Source organism: Hibiscus syriacus, unplaced genomic scaffold (genome assembly GCF_006381635.1).
Source record: "Hibiscus syriacus cultivar Baekdansim isolate YM2019G1 unplaced genomic scaffold, ASM638163v2 tig00001644_pilon, whole genome shotgun sequence".
Taxonomy (NCBI): Eukaryota; Viridiplantae; Streptophyta; class Magnoliopsida; order Malvales; family Malvaceae; genus Hibiscus; species Hibiscus syriacus.
The window spans coordinates 7282544-7304140 of record NW_024061878.1 but is presented as its reverse complement, the minus strand read 5'-3'; the positions used below and the strand labels follow the sequence as shown (position 1 = coordinate 7304140).

Genomic DNA, 21597 nt, shown 5'->3' with positions numbered 1-21597 from the left:
AATATTTTCTTCATTTTTACACGAGTCAATTTATTCCAATATTAAAAAAAATTTTTATTTCTAAAATTACAGATTTAAATACCAGTGATTACAGTAAAATAAATGACATTGTTAAATGATTGATAATCAATCTATTTCAGTCATTAAAAATTATAATTATTTTAAAAATCACAAGTTCAAGTACTAACTACATTAAGGTGAACGAGTCTTCATTATTAAATATTTAAAAATATTTAAAAAATATATTTTATAACCACTTTAATTTAATAAAAAATATTTTCTTCACTCCTTTGGTTATCATCTACCAAACCTCCATTAAATTTATGTAAGAAAAAACGTGCACAACAAACTAGGAATCATGTAATAGAAGAAACGTGCACCACAAGGAAGAGCTCAATCATAACATTTTCTCAAACTAGTATTTAAGTCTGTATATTACATCTCCACCCCACGCTTCAAATATCATACAGGTAGAGGCTAGAAAACAACATCAACAACAACAAATTATTTCCCTTAAAACACAAATTATGGACAGCAATGTGTTTGTCTTGCTGCCATCATCAGCTAGTATCACTGAGTTCCCTTCCCTTGGTATCGTAGGGGAAGAACTGATACAGATTATCGAAACAACTATAGCGACCAAAACAGAGCTACAGCAGTTTGATGGCACGCATTCACCAATCCGACCGCAACAAGAGGGCATACCATACCACGATTCTTCCTACGCACTCGCAACTCCAGCCCCCGTTGTACGCACCGAGTCGGATATAGCTACACGAAAAAGAAAAAAAAAACAGCTTATTATGTGACAAAAGAAATCGGCAATTCGGTCACCGAAATGGCTTACCTCGGGGAATATATAGAGGCAACTGTGAAGGTTCCCATTGCGTTCATGCGAGCTCCGAATAATAAGAAGGTAGTTAAAACAGAAGGCTGATGGGCTAGAAGTGGGAGAAGGAATATGAACGCTAAGCCAAACATAATCGCCATGGACTGTTTGCGGCCAACCCTATCGACCAATATTGCCGACAAGAAAAGCCCGGGAAGCTCTGTGACATGGACAAGGTCAGATTTTATTTCGAGAAAGAGAGCGTAAAGAAGCAAATGAGGATGAGACGTAATACCTCCATACTAGTGATGAATGCATTTGAGTAAGGTCAGCACCCTGGATTTCTAGTGCTATGAAGAGATTGGAAACATCCACTTTGATTGCTACTTAGCTTTGAAGTAGGAGTGATGCCGTAATACGAAAACGAGTCTCCAAAGAATAATATCCAGAGGAGCATCGTTGTTTTAATTAATTTCGATGAGAAGAGCATAAAAAACGATGAGAAGCCTGATTGATTCTTGCTTTTTTCATCCAGTGAGGGAAGTAATGGACTCATCTCGTTCTGATGGGGACGGAGCAGACGCTTCATCCTTGTCTCCTGATCTACCGGAAATTAGGGCACCGGGAGGAAGCTTTGTTTGGTTCGCTGAAGCTACCTTCTCCATAATTTGAAGTGCATCACTTGTTCTACCTTTCAAGCATAGGTATCTCGGAGACTCGGGTGCAACACTGAACAAAAGAAGCAGAGCAAAAGATGGCACAGATGAAAACGCAAGTACCCACCTCCAGCCTAATCTAGGCATGGCAATCTGCAATAGAAAGGACATTAAGTCATTCCGACACTCAGAATAATATTTCTTCTCGTTGCATGAAACAAATCCACATGTTTTCGAATGTCCATAGCTTGGAACTTGAACTCAAACTTAAAGGTGAAGTTTGAGCAGCTAGCCAGCTACACTTAAATTCAATATTCAAGAAAATCTTCAATTCTCAGATAAGTTTCATGTTCCAACTTAAATTTTGAGTGGCTAGCCAGCATTAACAACAATTAAGTCCCCAATATCCAAGAAATTTCCGATTCTCAGATATGTTTCTATGTTGATAGCTGATAGAACATAAAAAGTAGTGCACCAAGTTACAAAGAGAGAGAAATTTACCAAATTAACCATAGTGATGGTGCCTCTTACTTTCAGTAAGAAGCCTTTGTCTGCAAATCTAGAGAGATGACAAGGTAAAGACTAAAGAATGTAATCTTTGCCAAGACAAAACCCTTTTAATGACTTTAACTTATTTTCATGATGACAAGAGAATCCATTTTAAGAGCTCTCTTGCACAGAGATGAACTCATTTTCCTTGGACATCCTCTTTCTTGATAACAAATTCATCTAGTTAACATCTCTAGGCCATATTGTCATGCGGGGATGGACCGTGGGGGTGCGGTCGAACCCCTGAAAATTTCAAATTCCTACATAGTTTAGGTATTTTCTTTGTAGGTTTCACACCCTTATCATGAAATCATGTCTGTCCCTTTAATGTCATGTCCCTTTTATAAAATTAAAATGGATCCAAATCTTTAAGTAGATGGAAACAGGGAAGGTAAGGCTGTCCTTAAATGGGGGTATAGGAAATATACATACCCACGCGAGAGAGCCTCAAAGATGGACCCAAATGTCCAGAAAGTCGAAACACAACCATCCACATGCCTCTATGGAAGCGGGAACAAACTCTAGGAACCAGGATAAGAACACAGACGAACCACCAAGGCCAAAACCAACCAAACCCCGGAGAACAACAAGTGATAATAGTTTGGAGAGAAGGTGCTCAAGAATCCAGCTCCAAATGTTACTATGGATATAACAAGAAAACCTTTCCTGGTAAAACAAAATCAAAACAACAGTTAAAGCATATTGAACCCCAAATCAAAAGCCAAAGAGTCAATCAGGAAGTAGGAAAACAGATTATCAAAACAAAATTCAAGAAAATATCTAAATTTTATGATAATCAGCGACCAGGGCTTTAAGTCTGCCATTGAATTAGCGACCGTTATACAGTGATATAGTCCGTAATGAACGCATCTTATGTCCAATCATGATAGTCCAATTCAAATAAAAACTCAGCCGCAACCGCAATTTAAATCTCAACAAGAGACTAATAAGAAAGAAAGGGGAGTGATGAGCATACCTCCTACCGTAATTATCGGACAAAATGCCCCAAGTATAAGCTCCGATGAGCATCCCAGCAAAGACGATGGTGCTCAACAGGCTCTCCTGAGAGGAGGAAGCTGCCACTCGACTTAACGGCTTGTCCGATGAAGAGAATCATGATCTCCATAGCTTCAGCAAGCCATCCTAGCCCAGCGTATCCAAGCACAAACACTTGGAATCTCCCCAAACCCCACAGTTTCGAGGGCTTCATCCAAGTATATAAACCAGCCGTTTTCATAATCCATCTAAAAACAAGAAATCAAGTCATTATAACAATTACACACACATCCATTTCAAGAAGAAGAAGAAGAAGAAGAAGAAGAAAGAGGGTTAGAATGTCTAACTGTCCGTCGAGTTGTTGTTGCCAGTTCTGATAAACTTCTTCTTCCCCTCTTTGGGACAAAGATACACCACCACTACTATTCCTCTCTTCCAGTCGAATATCTGGGGTATTTATTATTGCGTATTTTCTGTAGACAACGCAGGGAAACGCAAAAAAAAGATAATATAAATAATTAGCGTTACAGGACAGGTGACGGCTGCGTCACGTGTCACACGCGAAACTTTGTCGCGATTGGCGCGTGAGAAACATTAGGCAATCACCATCAGTAGAAAACAGAAACAAATCAAAAAGAAAACGTTTGAAAAGTTTGCCGTTGCTACGTGGCGTCCATCCGGTGGATGGGCTAATTAGAGGTCCTGGATGAGTTATAGGATTGGATGCTTATCAAGTCATTGTCATTTTTCACTTTCTTTTAGGTAAACTACGTATTTAATACCTAAATTTCAGTTTTATCCGTTTTAGTACTTAAACTTTTAATTTTTTCAAAATCACATCAACGTTTAGTTTTTGTTTCATTTTAGTATTTCGCCTTAAAAGTAATGTGTTTAGTATCTAAACTATCATTATTGGTCCGTTTAGCATCTAAATTCTCAATATTTTCAAAATTTAACGTTAAATTTTGAACAATAATACTAAAATGAAACAAAAACTAAAATTTAGGTATTATTTTGAAAACAATAAAAGTTTATGTACCAAATAGATCAAAATTGATGGTTTAGGACTAAACATATAATTTACCCTTTTTTCTAAGTATTAATTCCATCACACATCCTCAAATTATGCTCTTTATTTTATATTATTCTTTAAACTTTTGAATGTTTCAATTCCTTATTAAACTACGGCTACTTCTAAATTGATCCTTAGACTTTAAAGTTTCCAATTTAATACCCATAATATGTCTCTCATTTTTTTATAATCCTTAACTTTTGAACATTTCAATTTATCCTAAACTAGTAGTGTTAATCACGTTTTTTGTTAATAAATCGTTAAAATAATATTGTCTTGTAAAAGCTTTGAATGTTATGTAATAATTGATGAATATAAACGATAATTAATGTTGTATAACATCCTCCAAAATCATTATATAGAATGAAATTAAAAGATTTTGTGTCCTCTCAAATTCTTTATAATTCTTTCTACTTTCGAGATAAAGTCATTATTTTTTTAAAACTCAAAATTAATTATCATTATGTCATATCATTATTACATATTACTTGGGGACAGAGCTATTGTAAGATTAGAGGGCACTTCCCTCTTATTTTTATTATTAAAAAATATAGGGAAAAACATGTATCTAGTCCTTTAAATTTTAGTTTATTTGATTGTGTCCCCATTTTAGGTTATACTGAACAATTAATCATATTATTCAATTATTTTTAAGGGTTTATAAGTTCATTGTCAAATGTATAGGTTTTACTTACTATTTACACGTATTTAAAAAAGTTAGTTACACTTTATTTTTCAATTATATATGTTAATTGATATGGATGATTATCTCACGTTTGACGAGAAACCGATAAGCACTACTAATGATGAGCATCGATAAATTAATTTATAAAATGTTAAAATTATAAAGTACTCAACGTACAATTATAATTTAGTTGAAAATCTAAAAGTAATTTTATTTAAAATATAATATTAATTACATTAGTTTTATAATATTGTTTTTTATTATAATTATACCAAATAGTAACCCCTAAATTAAAAAAAACCTAATTTATTTAAAGCTTTGAAGTTCCCATCGTTGATGTCGTCGTAGCAGTCAATATCATTTGTCGTCATCGATTGAATCTTTATCGTTCATCCTCTCGCGTGGATGTCATTCACGCGTTCGTTCTGCAAGCAACCCGTTAAGGTAAGCTTGATTAATTTGTTTTGTTTCGAACTTGGTCTTCTATCTGAGCCATCATCGGCGGGTGGTGCATCACCAGCTGTCGGCATCTTCATCGACAATGGTCGTGGATGCCAATATAGGACTACCGCCTCTCATCATCTTTCCCTAATCCTTAATTCCTAAACCTAACTATAACCCTAACCCTAATTTTCTAATTAATCCAATTATAAAACCTTAATGCCCAAATTGATTACCATAATTCTCAATTTAGAACCCCTATTAGAACTATTGAACCTTAATTCCTACGTTCAAATTGTATTCTTGAAATCCAATTATGATTTCCCAATTTGAATCAAGCAGCTCATACCAATACCTTGGCTCATGTGTATTGGTACGCGATTATCCCAGTATTGGTATAGATAATGTACTGATAACATATAGTACACTGTTTTATTTCAAATACGTGTACCGATATATTGCTAGAGGTCATCGGTACGATATGCTTGATTTGTACAATATTTTGTTAAGTATGCAGACTTATATTTAATCTTTTTAACGTAGATGATGGATCTAAACTTAACGCCTTCAAAACAAGTTAAAGATGGAGTATAAGTCATATCGACATGAATTCGGAGAAGACAAACAATGAGTTACATTCATTAATAACTAAAATTTTAGTAATAACGATGAATTTTTTTCGGTGTATTATTTAAGATTTTTTTATATACATATAGGGAAAAATGAAGTTGTACATTAGGAAAAGATAAGAACTTCTTATCAGAGTGATCATAAGTTCGAAACACTCATTCGTTTGGTGCAAAATATTGAAAAATAATTTGCTATAATGAATGGTCAATTCGAAAACTAAAAGGTCAATTTGAAAAATTAGTGAGCATATTAACACCGAATAATGTTAAAATTCAATACAAGATGGTGATTTAGTAAATGAGAAGGTATATAGTCGACCTGTAATACCCCAAATTTTATCTAGTGACTAAAATATAAGTTTTAAAAGTTTAGTAGCTAAAGTATAAACTTTGAAAATTTAGGAACTGAAATTGTAATTTTTAGAAGTTATATATTTTAGCATGTAAATGAAAAATTTGGATTGAAATAGAGATTTTAGTGGGAATCATATTTTTGGTACGGGATTTGTGTTAAAAGTTATAAAGCGATAAATTTTGGTATTGAAATCAGATATTCGGATCGAACCAGAATTTTACGAAAATTTTCAGGATGTTATAAAATGGTTGGAAATATTATTTTTATATTTTAGATCAGATAAATTTGGCTCATAACAATGCAATTTTTCAGATTTGACCGAAACAATGGAATTTTAGTGACTAAAATGTAATTTTCAAAAATTAATGGCCAAAGTAAAAATTCAAACCCAAGTTGATTCATCTTTGACCAAAGAATATTTTAATGGAGAATATGACAATAGAAATTGGTAATTTGTAAGCTTCATTAATGGCAAAAATGGAATTTCTTAATAATTGAATAAAAAATTCATTATATTAGTATTTAGCAATGTGTTAAGGCTAATTATCATTAGAATCAAGAAAGTTGAGCATTTTCAGATTTATTCTCTCCAAGGACCGAAACTTCAAGTTATTCAAGGTAAAAAAATTATTTGATTTTTGAGTTTAGTTATTAGATAAATAATTAATCTACATGAAATTATCTATCATTTGGTACCATAATTTCATGATGAAGATGATTGTGATGAGATTTGATGATTAGGGTTTTAAAAAGTTAGTGATTTTCAAGAGTTGTTGAAGGATTTTTATGTTTTTAATGTTAGTGATTATTTCTAAAGCATATACAATATTAGAATTAATTGTATGTGTATATAAGATTTGGCCATGTTAGGGTTTTGAGAATGATGAGATTTTTTCAATTTGATGTGATGTTTGAAATGAATGAATTTAATCATAGGAGGTTGAAGCTTGAAATTGAACAAAAAGTTCCCCTAAGTGACTTGAATTATTCGCCATAGGGAAGAAAATTGGGGAAAATGTTGAAAATTTTCCTATGGATTACAAATGATATTAGAAGTATTCTATGTTATTTGGAGATTGATTTGGATCAATTTGGAACCTTAAAAGTGCAAAAGGGCTAGTTTACAAGTTTTGAATTTGTGGGATATTATTGTAACATTGAAATATTTGAAGGATTCCATGTTGATTATTGATATTTGTATTGCTGGAAATTTAGTTGGAAAGTGTTAGGGAACCAAATTGCAAATTTGGTAAATTTTGAGGTGGAATTCGAAAGGTCCCAAACCTTGGGGACTTGTACGCAAGTTATTAAATGTGATGTATTATTTAGGTAAATTATTTAATGCTGGAAAATTTATTAGTAGCTGAATTTGAATTAATATTGAGTTGAGTTGAATTGCAAATTTATAAAGTTAGGTGGTTGAAAATAGAAAGTTAGGAAAGTTTGAGTTGAAATTATAAATGTTGGAATGTTGAGGTATTGATTTGAGTATTTTATTAAAGGGTTAGAATTTTAGTAATTAACGTGCAATGATCTTAATGGTAAGGATCATTATGAACTAAATGGAAAGGTTGAGGTGAATTCTAAAAAGAATTTATAATTTGTGCTTATTTGTGTAAATTAGCAAAAGACGAAGAGTGGGGATGAAAATAAATTTCATGGATTTGTATGAGTATTTTGAGAAGTTAGAAATTATAGTGGAAATATGATTTAGTTTGATATCGTTTTAATCCGATTTTATTTTATAAATTTTCGAATGTTAAAATCAGTTTATGTTAGTACGATACTAATATATAGTTTGAAAACTTTGTGTATTATTTGGTATTGTCAGACCACGATAAATCTAACAATCTGAATGATTCGAAATGAAAAGCATGTGATTAGGAATATCGTTTAAAGGGTATTATAGTGAGGCAAAGGTGAGTGCAGTTATTATTTAATTATTTTGATCAATGACTACTGCGATAAGTCAACCTCATTCCAATTTATAGCAAGATTTATAAAGTTTATAAAGATATTTTTATAATATTTTATATCCGTTTTATGAATGATTTAGGGTATGAACTGCCTAAGCATGATATTTTGATGATATATTTATTTATGATACATGAGCTCATTGTATGTATATTGAGAATTATTAGTACACTTGGCATGCCATTAGTTGAGTACTTTTCAATTATCAGCTTTGGAACATTCGAGTACCAATGTTGTCAGTTATCAGATCAACTTTGGTATTCGTGTACCAATGTTCAGCACTGTGGTGTTCAGGTTATGATTGCACTGAAGTGCGTCATATCTCAGTATCAGTTATGATTTGCACTGTGTTGTGCATAGTGAGCACATTACGTCTCTTATGTTCTCATAAATATGCATTGGGCTATAAAAATGAAGATGAGAGTTTGAATGATTTTCAGTTGACAGAAAGCATGATACGCTTATTTTATCAGATATTGATTATCATAATTTTCACGAGTTCATGACTTAAAAGAAATTTTAATTTTTAATTAAATTATTTTATTTATATTTATGATATTTCATATTTTTCTCACTTTAGATTACTACTGCCTAACTAAGTTATACTTAGTGCGTGTTGATTTTTATGCGTGGGTTCTAGTAAAAATAAGTACGAGCAGTAAAGAGCCACTAGAGCATCTTTTTGGAAAGACATACATGTCATCAACATCAGTAAGACATCTATGATGTTACTTTTGACTTTTAGTGGCATGTATAATTATGTCAGTAGTTCTATTTATCGTATTTATTTAAATAGTATGTAGTAAACTAGAACTACTTTAGTTTATTTTACTTAATTTACTTTACTAGTATTTATGCATGAAAATAACATATTATATTATTATGTTTTAAAAAGATTTCACAAAAAGACATTAAACGGTAAAACCACTTGTTAACAAATGGAGTTATTTTTCTACGACAGAATTTATTTATAAGTTGAGATATTCATAAAATAGTTTTTAAAGTTAAAATAGAAACATTTTAAAATGAAACAAATTTTTAGGCAAATTTCAATTCAATAAATGTTTTATGAGTTGATGTGACATCTTTGACTCGTATATCAAGATATATACGGGTTAAGAGTGTTACACGATCATTAAGGAATGATGCTTTAAATAATATATCAGAAGAGACTAATTTACATAGCATTCCATTAAAAGATTATAATTTAGAAAATAAATCACACATGGAAGAAGGATTAAGTGTCGCATCATTGAATGAAGAAACTGAGAGTGGTATTAAAAAATCGAGTTCGTAGTGGTATTAAAAAATCGAGTTCGTCTCCATTTATTAATTGTGATTGTGATTATCCTTCTCTCTCATTAGAATGTAGTGGCAAAAGAAAACTTAAAGTTAATTCTGAATACAATATCAAGACTGATAATGTTGGTTTCCCAAAAATTCCAATCGAGGTTTTAACTTTCAATTTAGTCCTCGTTGATTTCCTTGTCAATTAGTTACTTTGAAAGAAACTCCAATGGTTAAAAAAATTGGGCCTAAAATGTTTGAAAATCCTAAGGCTTTGTCGAAGATTAAAGGGTCTCAACAAAAAACAAATGTGAGATGTTCTACCGCAAGTTTAGATTTCACTGATTATCCGAAGTCGAAAGACAAGACATTGAAAAAAGGATCTAGAAAATCTAAAGTGAATAACAAAGTATGTATAACTCATTCTTTATTGGTTATATTTCATGTTAAAGTTTGATATTATTTTAATACAATAAAATATTTTAAGAGTTATGTTTTTCATGCAGTATAAATATGAGGTAGGTGATTTGTTATCAGAAAAATTCAAAGAAACTGGTATGAAAAGTGATGCGTATAAGCAATATTTGGAGTTTTTAACGCGTGAAGAACGTAGAATTTGTACGAATATTGCTATTTGGAATGATACATCTAACATTCTTTACATGACCAAGAATATAATTTGGATGTTGCCATGCTCGTACTGTTTTTCCAAAAAATGGTCATTGTAATTGCAAAAAAATAAAAGTTAAGTAACTAGAAAACCAATTTCATACAATCTGAAAGATTAAAACTTAACATAATTTCTTGCATATAACTAGTATGTCCTGCATGTATATCTAGAATAATATAACTAAACTAAATCTCCCTATGGACACATAAAAGGACAACATCAACTGTCATACGATAGTTGATTCGAATTTTGATATATTATCGAGGACCTAGTCATATTTATCATGAAAGTAAAAAATTGTAGAAAATAACATTTAGTAATCGCAACAACAAAAAACTAGCTCATTTTTTTAAGTCAATGAATCACTACTAAAACTAATTCTTAACTATTATCAATATACATAACAATATATTTCATATTTAATTACCTCAAATATTTGGATGAGTTCGCACACTACCAATCCTTATTTGGTTACCAATCCAAAATAGTTGCATCTTTTTTCCATATTTTTCAATTTATTATTATATACATCATGCGAAAAAAAATATTATCAACATACATAATAACAAAGAGTAATCACTGTTATATTTCGTATTTAATAACCTTAGATATGTCATCTTTTTTATATGTGTCGGGCATGTATCCAACTAATTTTTATATTTTAAGTGCATCAATATGCCTCGTATCCTGACCAGAAGGCTTGTTCGGAGAAGGTTAAGAGGTTTTATGCAAGTAAAATTTGACATTTTCATCATATGAAGCATGCGTTTGGTTTGACGATGAAGCTTGTAGCTTTTTTTATTGGATTTCCTCTTTCTGTTTAAAAAACTTTGGATCGCCAATTCCAAAAGACTCTCCGTTTTTATCGATTCTCTTTTTACATCCCACATTCATCGTTTGCAATTTGAGACTAAATTTTTCAAATTGATCTTCAACCTTATTGAAAGTTTTGAATGTTTTCTATGCACGTTGACATATAGTCATACAATAAAAGGCTAGAGTGGAATACCTAGCTCGAGCTGCTGTTGGATTTTTATCTTCAATATCTGCATTCTTATTTTGTAATCCAACATCTTTCTTCACATAAATAGTCCATCGTTTCATTATATATCCTTGAGGTATCTCTTTGCCTTTTCATATTTTAACACGACAAATATATGACGACATGGAAAACCAACAGACTCCAACTTCATACAGTTACAGTACATGGTATCATATATGGTATCTTTAATACAAGTAACTTTTCCTTTTCACATGCTCTAACTAATAACCATGCACTCATTATGTACTTCATTTTTTAATCAAATAATAACCCTCATATGACATTTCATTGCACAGTGCAGCAAAACATTTCTTGTATATACTTGGGTTGCATTATGTTTTAAACTTGTCAATACACCATCACAATACAGTTGTTCATCATTTGTTTTGTAGTCTTGATGACTTTCCTCCCATCTTAGATATTGTAGTTGTTTATAATAATTCTCAACAAATCGATACAACATTACCTTTCCATCCAACCAAGTTTTAAATGTTCTATTCATTAACTCGCACAGTTGAGTAGTCCTCATTGCTGCAAACCAAAATATATATTTATTAAATGCAATAAATATAATATTCAATACAAATCAAGTGTATATAATGTACATGCATAAATATCCTTGGAAAAATGCTTCTGTCCTTTTCTCTTTATTTTCATACAATTCTTGAACCCATCCCATTCCTTCAACTTTATGTTTATCTACTAATTCTTTCCAAACCCTTTCAAATCTGATTTAGTTCTACACTTGTCAGCGCATCTCAAAAACCCATCGAGAAAGTGTGATCAGCATAAGACTGCACGTTCCTCATGAAATACATAAACACAATCTATTTTTACCCTGGGTAGTACTTTAGAAATGACATTGTCATGGTCTTATCTCTATCAGTAATAACAGTAAGAGGTATGTGGCCATCTACCACTTCAATTAATTATTGTAACACCCACACATAGGTATTCTCTTTCTCATTCACATCCAAATGGCACTGTGTTTCGATGATGATTAACACCAACCAAAACAATGAACGAATTGTTGTATGCATTACCCTTGCAAGTCATATCAAATGCAAGAACATTTATGAATTCTTTATAGTCTGTGTGATATACCATCTACCCATAATAACTTCTTTAAGTTTACGAATTCATCCCTCGTATGCCTCATAAAAAGAAAGGATCAAATTATTATTTTCCATATAAATTGGCCATTACCATCTCAACATCATCATCTTGCACTTCTTCTCGTTTGATTCTATATAGATAGTTGTACAAATCATTGGTAGAAATCCAACATTCTCAATTAAACTAGCCTCATTCACGAAATTTCACATCATCTTACTTTGATCAATTTCAAAGTTGTGTATGCTCTTAATCTTAATTCAATCTAACCTACTAATTTTTCGGAAGGACCTACAACATAAGTCATTAAATAATATTATATATATAAGCTAGTATGTAACATTTACTTTTAGATGAATTACATACTTGATGTAAACAACATGTGTTGGTTGAACCATTTCATGGTTATGTCTATGTGAAATTTAGCAACTTTCCAATATTTATACCGTTTATCCAATTTGAATCTAATAAATACTCCACCATTTCGACTTTTAACTATCTCGTTGACTCGAACTCTAAAACTTTTCACCTTTGAATAGGTATGGTAAAATTCAATGTACTCATCTAAAGTCTTCAACTTAACATATTCATATCGTTCTCATCATAATCTTTTAATTCCTTTCCAATCTTATCCCATATGTTTTCGTCAATTAAATTGTCGATTGTCTTTTCATCATCTATATGTTTTCCATTATCAATAAGATAATTAGTATGTCCTTCTTCAGTATAAGTTTCACAATTTGATTCACTGTTGTATCCATCTTTATCCTGATAATGGCCATCTTCATCCTGATTATAATTATCCAACTCTGTAATTTGAATTTTGGTATGTTTATTATTAATCATCTCGAAAAAATTTATATTTTCACAAACATAAATAAAATCAACATTGTTAAAATGGTTAATGACATTAAATTGCATTAAAAATTTGTACAAATCAAGCATATTGTACTAATACCCTCTATTAGCATATCAGTACATGTTTGAAATAAAAATAATAATAAACAATTATTGTACCTGTACACTATATGTATCGATATTTGGATGCTCACGTACTGTATGACCTGGTTGATTCAAATTAGAAATTGAAATTGGATTTCAAAATACAGTTTGAACGTAGGAATTAAGGTTCAATAGTTATAATTGGGGTTTTAAATTTGGAATTATGGTAATCAATTTAGGAATTAGGGTTCTACAATTGGATTAATTAGAAAATTAGTGTTAGCGTTATGGTTTAAGAATTAGAAGATTAGGGAAAATGATGAGAGGCGACAATCTCACACCGACATCCACTACCACCGTTAGTGAGGCACCACCCGCCGGTGAAGGCTTGGACGAAGACCAAATTAAAAACAAAATAAAGTTAATCAAACTTACCTTAACGGGTTGGTTGCACAAACGACGATGAATGGCGTCCACGTCGGGAGGGATTAACGATAAAGATTCAATCAACGATGATATGATACCGATGGCAAAAGCGGTTACGGCGATGACGAGAACGACAACGGGAACCTCAAAGCTTTAAAATATAATAGGGTTTTTTAATTTAGGGTTACTATTAGATCTAATTATAATAAAATAAGATTATAAAAATTAAGGTAATTAATATTGCATTTTAAATAAATTACATTTAGATTTTCAACTAAATTATAATTATACGTTGAGTACTTTATAATTTTTAACATTTTATAAATTAATGTATCGACACTCATTGTTAGTGATGCTCATCGGTGCTCGTCGAGCGTTGAAGAATTTTCCTAATTGATATAATATGATTAATTGTTAAGTTTAACCTAAAATCAGACATTAATAATTTTATAATAATTTTATTAATAGTGAATATGATTAGTATATATTGATAGTTTAAAGATAAACTAGAATGCTTAAAAGTTCAACGACTAATTTAGAATAATAGTCAGAGTTTGAGGATAAAATTGAAATATTCAGAAACTTAGAAACCAATTTACAAATAAAAATCATAGTTTAAAGATAAATTAAAATGTTCAAAAGCTAGAGTCTAATTTAAAACGTGACAAGTCATTTAGGGACGTAAGATATATTTAATTATTTTTGTAAAGGTTATCAAGTCGCTTTCCTACCAGCAAAAGGTACGACTTCTGTTTTCTCCACATATTTTGGGGTTTTCATTAATTGTATCTCATACTTTTCTTTTCGGCTAGATTCACTGGATTTTTATGTCCCCAAGTATACATTATTATATTTTTAGATATTTAAATTATAATAATATTGGCATATAACGTTATAACTTTATTTTTTTATCTTTTTGGTTTTAAGATTTTGTTATGACTAATTCATACCGATCACAATCGTATATTTAATTTTAGTGGGTCAGTCTTATATTAAAGATTTTCTGCATACACAATGACTCGAACATGGGACTTTACTTAAATAGAATCAATTTACTTACCACTTAAAGCAATTCCTGTTGGTATAATTTTGTTTTTTTTTATTAATCTTTATAAAAATAGTGCTATAAATTCAAATTTAATCTAGGTGTTAACTGTCACTTGTTAGACGATTGAGAATCTTTAGCACATATTTATTATTTGTAACTTATAAACACTCTAAATTAATAAAAAAAATTAAAATTATTATTTTTTATCAGTATCATAATATTACTTTTTATAATACATTAATTTTTTTCTTTAAATATATAAATAAATAATATTTTTAAAGTGGTTATAATGTAATATTTGTAGGAATAATATTATTGTCAAATAAATATCAAATCATATCATAATAGAATTATTATCTTAAACGAATATTTATTTTCTTCCGCATAATAAAAAATGTCACCCTTAAAATTAACACAATATTTTTAATTTCCTACGCTTGAAAAAAAAGAAAGATAAAATTCGAATTTGAAAGGAAAAGAAAATGGAGTCGTAGAAACATAAATGATAAAAAAAAACTCTAGAGAGACTACAAAATATTTTTAAATTACTATCAAAATATTATTTAAATTACTAATGGGATTGGTTTCAAGTGGTAAGCATTTTAATATCGCTTAAGTAATGTCTCATGTTCGAGTTTTTGTGTATGCAGAAAATCTCTGGAAGACTCACTCACCAAAATTAAGTGTGCGACTTAAGAATTCGGATTAATCACGACGAAGCCTAAAAATTTGAGGGTAACTAAAAAATATTATTTAAATTGATTTATTTCCTACAATACTTTTTATACTAAAAAATCTAAATTAATAAATCAAACTTTTCTGCTGTATTTTTCTAGTAATTTTAAAACATTTTTTAGGATCAATCAAACAATAATGAAATGATATTTAACCAAATAATAATAATAATAATAATAATAAGCTATTAGACCCAACAACAAAAAATAACATGGCAAATGCCCCTTCATTAATACATACCTCATTATTGACATTTAATTATAGCGAACAAAGGAACATTTCATTTTAATGATGAAGCGTTAAAGAATATAAAAATGACATTATTATTTTCCAATAATAAATATCATTATTTTATATATTTAAATTAGTATATTATTCTTGGGTTAACAAAACTCGACTCGACTTGAAATACCGATGTTTTCGACTCGATTTCGAGCTGAAATTTCATAAACTCGACTCGAAAAAATTTAAAGAAATTCAAAATACAACTTGAATAACTCGAAATTTTTAGTAATTATCGGAATTATTTTCAAGTTTGAGTACAGTCCTTCAATTTTATATGATATATGTATATCATATGAAAAAAATATGAAGAAATATATTTGTCTTGTATATATGGTTATAGAAAGTCATTTAAATTGGAATAAAAATATTATATATTATAAATATTTACAATTAAATTTAAACAAAAACTTGAAAAAATGACTTGACTCGAATTTTATTAACTCGAAGCGACTCGTAAATTTCAAGTCAACTTCGAGTTGTAAAATAAGATTCATCAACTCGGATAACTTAGAATTTTTTTACTCGACTCAATTCAATCGCGCTCACCCCTGATTATTCTAGTATTATTTTCCAAAAAATATTAATCATTAAAATATTTAGGATATATTTATTAATTTTTTTATTATTATAATTATAATATTTATTATTTTAATAAAATTTACTAATTTATTTTTTAACCGAAAATTAGTTGATGTAGTAGGATGATGTACTAGATCCTTTACGTAAGGTCAGAAATTTGAATCATGACGCTTGCGTATAGAGTAAATTGAGTTGGGAGGATTGACATTGCCTCTATAATATTCAATCCGAATTAATCGATTAATAGATTGAATACCATAAAAAACTAATCTTCAAATTTTTTATAAAAAATACATTTCTCATAATCATTTTTTAAATAGTGAAACAAACACATCCTAATTTTAATTCTCCCCAAATTATTACAAATATAAAAATTATTATAAATATATTATTTAACCATTTAAAATATAATTAATAATTCTAAATATGTTATTATAAAAATTTATTTTAATTATTTTAAAATATTAATATATTCGGATCGGGTTGAGGTCTGAAATTTAGTCTAAAATCAGGACAGGTTAGGGACGAAAAAACCTAAAATTTGAATCAAGATATATATTTTCAGATCAAGATAGAAGAGGTCAAAAAACCTCCCTGCCCCACCATGTGCGCAACCCTAATGCAACCCTAAATTCATCACAATAATCATTAGTGATCAGGGATGAATCAAGAAAGAAAGAATATGTGAAATTAATCGTCCCTTAAAATTTTTAAATTTATATATGTTTTAGGTAATTTTTATATTTTTATTAAAAATTTATTTTTATAATTCGTTCTCTTAAAATTTTATTAATTCGTCCCGACATACAACTCACGAGGGGATATGAGATCTGCATGGATCTCTAACAAAAGCAATCAAAGAAAAGAAATGGTGATATTTTTATTATTCTCCTCATATAGTGGACGTAAGACGCTGGTGAGGAAGATAAATATGAGGTGGAAATAGTATAGGTATTGGAGGGTTAAATTATGCCAAGTGGGAGACATGGCCAAATTGTGTGGAGATCAATACATGAGAGGTCAAATTGTGTGCATATCAATAAATGAGAGGTGGCTTCTCACCCAATTATGCAGCCGAGAGAGGACATCAAGCTAGCGAGGGTAATTTAACTCGAAACCGATGGATTTCAACTAGATTCAATAGGATCGAATTTTTTTAAGAAAAAATTCGGCTTCAGATGGTCAAAAATTTTAAGAGAGTGAGGTCAGATCAATTTCGGGTGAAGGATGAAAGCACTCTGACCTAACCTAACCCAAAGATATAATGTAATTTCTTTAAAACATATTTTTAATTAAGTGCTTATTTTATATTTTTCGGGTTGAATTTATACTCTAAAATATTCGGGTAAAGTCGGAACCGGGTGGAAGGTACATATTTTTTAGGTCCAGTAAGGTTGACAAAAAACCCTACCGAACATGACTCGTTGCCATCCCTACATCAAGCATCTACTTTCTAAGGCATTCCCATGCAAGATTTAGATTTAGCCTCTTTGTGCCGAGGAAAATTATATACAATTATACCCTTATCGATAATAACAATTAGATTACGATAATCATAGGTGGTTCATCTATTATGATTTGGACGAAAAATTGTAGTCAATGATTTTAAGCAGAGCCGTATAACCGGTTGACAATAGATTTAGGGATTGTGTGAGATTGCTTATGGAAGTGCTTTTGGACCAAAAATCCGTTTTAAACGTAGAAGCAATCCCAAACAGCTCATTTAAACCAAAAATTCATGTTTCAAGTGAGCTTATTGACTCAAAACAAGATGGAGAAACGGTGCTTTTGCGTTGAAAAAGCTCGTCGAAAAAGCTCATTAGAGAAGCATTCCTAAGCGAAGACGGGTGACGTAGGAGTCTACCATAGATCATGTCAATGGAAGATAATTAGTTGAAGGATATGAAATACTGAGAAATTGACCTTGGATAATATGGTTCCCGGAGGGGATCATTCAATGACCTCTTATTTCGAAAGTTTTAATCGTTGGAGTTGTTTGTGGAAGAGATCCTGAGGAGGTACAACAATACTCTACGGAAATGACAAACAACTCAGCACTTTTCTCTATTTTCTTCATAGAATCCTTACTTGAGGTTGTAGTTTATCCAATATGTAGATACTCGATTTGTCCGGGGTCTTATTCGAAGTTAATTCGAATTTATTATTATTAATATTGTTATAAGTAATTATTAATATATATATATATATGTGTGTGTATTAAGTAATTAAATAAATAAATAATTAAAATGCACTAATATTATCATTAATGGTACAGGCCTACATCAACTTAAAACAAGCTGGACCAGACAGGCCCAATTGCAAAACTAAACCCATTAGGGTTTCTACTGAAGAAGCTCACAGCGCCACCTTGTCTGAACCGCACGATCTGAGGCTCTCATCTAACGGTTGCAAATGAATGGTGAGTGATTTAGGGTTTTTTGCCCTATGTCTAGCGCTGCAGCAGGAAGGCCGTTAGATCTGGCTCCACGATCCAACAATTCCCAGCCCTCTGTGATTCCCGAGCCGACTGCAGACTCACGTGAAGCCACCACCGCATTTCCAGATAGCGCACGACCAACCGAGCAATGGCTCAGCTACCCACAGCTGCCGCCCGTGATCTGCTCTCGCCAGTGCCCTGCAAACACACGAAACAAGAAGCAGAACAGAAGGCACAAAAAACAGAAAGAAAAAATCAACTAGAAATAGCAGTGAAAACGAAACCAGAAAGGAGGATTTTGGGTTCTGGGAGTTATCAGTCATCACCCAAGCAAAAAAAAAACGCTCAACCCATCAGCTATCATCGAAGAAAAAAAGCACAAAACCAAAAAAACACAATTACCAAACCAGTGATCATCGAGGGAACCAGTCATCACGAAGGAGAGAACCAACCATCAAAAGGACCACGAAACAGGAGAAATCCAGAACCAGAGTCCAAAAACCCATTAGCATATCAGTCAACAAAAGACGAAGCAAACAAAAAAAACCCTTCACCTTCCTTAGTCGAAGAGCAGAACGGCGCCATCGCCCAAGCCCGAGCCACGTTGGGTCATCAAGGGTAAGATTCGCGTGACTCTTGGTTCCTGTCTCGAGGTGGGTATGTAGGGTTTTGTTTTCGTGTTTATTCGTGGGTCGTAGGTCTCTAAAAGGCTAGATCTAGTTGGGGTTTCTGAGTCAGGACATGGGGGTTCTCGTCGGAGTGTTTAAGTGGTGGAGGCCTGGGTTTTAAGTAAACAGACGAGCGAGAAAGGGGGAACCCACGGTGGTCGTGTGGTGTGGCAGTGAGGTTAGGGTTGTTTTTAGCCCTTTTGGTTTTGGTCGGCAAAGGGTCAGGTGACGTCTAGGCTCCTCATCGGAGCCCTTAGGCGACGGAGGCCACGGCGGTTGGGGGCTTCGGTGAGGGTTGAAGAAGAAGAGGAAAGAGGTTGAGAGAAAACGGTTGGTGGGGTGAGGTTTCAGCTGTTTAGAGATAGGATGAGAATGAGGATTAGGGTTAAAACTTACCCTTTGTTTCCATATATCCAAAACGCCAAAACGGCGTCGTTTGTGTAGTTCCAAAACGGCAGCGCATTGAGTCTGGGAGTGATACGCCGCGTTTTAGGATAGTTGGGTTAATCTGGTACGAGATCCTTCAGTTTTGAAACTGTTTTGTTTTGGTCCTTGAATGTAATCTGTTTATTAGTAACTTGGTCTTCTTATTTTCCGAGCATTCTGTTTTAGTCCTAAATTTATGTGCTTGTATTTTGGTCTGTGTACTGTAAACATGTAATGTTTTAGTCCTCAGCCTATGTTATTTTCCCTTTTTATTTGTTTTCACATTTAGCTTGTAATTTCTGGTATTTGGTAATTCAATCCTAGTTGTTTTGATTAATTTACTGATCAGTTTGTATTTTGGTTGCCTAGCTTTAGTGTTTGTCATTTTAGTCCTATATGGTAGTATTAAATTTAGAATTGGGTTTTTAGCGGTAGATTTAATTTTTTTCCATAAGTAATGACATTCATGTTACTATTTTATGTATGGTATGTACATTTTTATGTATGTATGTTATGCAATTTTTATTTTATTTTCAACCTTAAGTAAATGAGATAAATATTATATTTGCAGTTATTAAATGATTAGACATAAGAAAATATTTGTTGCATATTAACATAGTAGGTTTATTTGTTTAATATATAATTATATGTGCATTTTTAGATTTAAATATTTATTCGGATGAGTTGTATTATTTAACTAGTTTATGTATGATATCCTCATAAGCATGACTCGACATTATTACATAATTTGATTAAGGGTAATATCCTTTTAATTTAAAATTGTTTTAAGTGGGTTGTCTTAACTGATTAGATATCCACTTTCGACGATTTTAAATTAAAAGTGTATCCCATCAGTGACACCTAAGAAATTGATTTATCACCTTAAAATTTGGGAATGGAAGAAAAAGAAATATTCGATTATTTAAATTTATCGAGAAAAGATAGTTAGAACTTATCTAAGATCTGGTCTCGATACTTGTAAATGATCGAATATTCTTTATCTTTCTAAAGGCCTGGTAATTTTAATTTAATCTATTTGGTGCTTTTGATTGTTGTAAAATTCATGTGTTGTTTTATTGGGGATCATAACCAAACTAAAATCGAATTTGTAAATTTCATTGCAAAGACATTAATTAATCGACGAGGTACCGATTTAGGGCGTTGTGGGGGTGCTAATCCTTCCCCACGCGTAACCGACTCCCGAACTCATTTTCTGGTAACGCAAACCTAAATTTGTTGTTTTAATTAAAATTAATTTTTATTTAAAATGACAAAACATTTTTTGGTGTCCAATCACACCCTAATCAAAGATTGGTGGCGACTCTTCGAACCTGTGTTTTTATCGTGAATGAATTCCCAAATTTTCGGAACGAGAGGTTTTCTAAAATCACATTGTTTTTAATTAAAAACCAACCATAAATAGAATAATTAAAAATGACGTGGCTTTTCAAAATCTCGCTCCCCCCACTCGTTTAAAAATCGTTTCGACAGCTGGCGACTCCGCTGGGGATAGTGGATCACTTCTGGAGCTCACGCCTTATGGTCCTCGTGATGGTATTCACCTCCGCATGGACATAAGGAGGTGTGTTCCCTCGAAATTGAACTCGATCCACTAAAGCCTGTGATGGGCCAGGATTGAAGGTTCGGCAGCCCAAGGGGGCACTGACAAGGACAATTCGAGAACCTATTACTTTACAACCTAACCCGACATGTAGTGAATATAGAGCCCGAACTTAGGTTGAGCCTAACCCGA

At 31.7% G+C, this 21597-nt stretch overlaps 1 pseudogene; it reads right to left on the bottom strand.

Moving 5' to 3' along the window:
* Positions 1-507: 507 nt before the first annotated feature.
* LOC120128707 lies at positions 508-19256 on the bottom strand (annotated as a pseudogene).
* Between the last annotated feature and the right edge of the window lie 2341 nt (positions 19257-21597).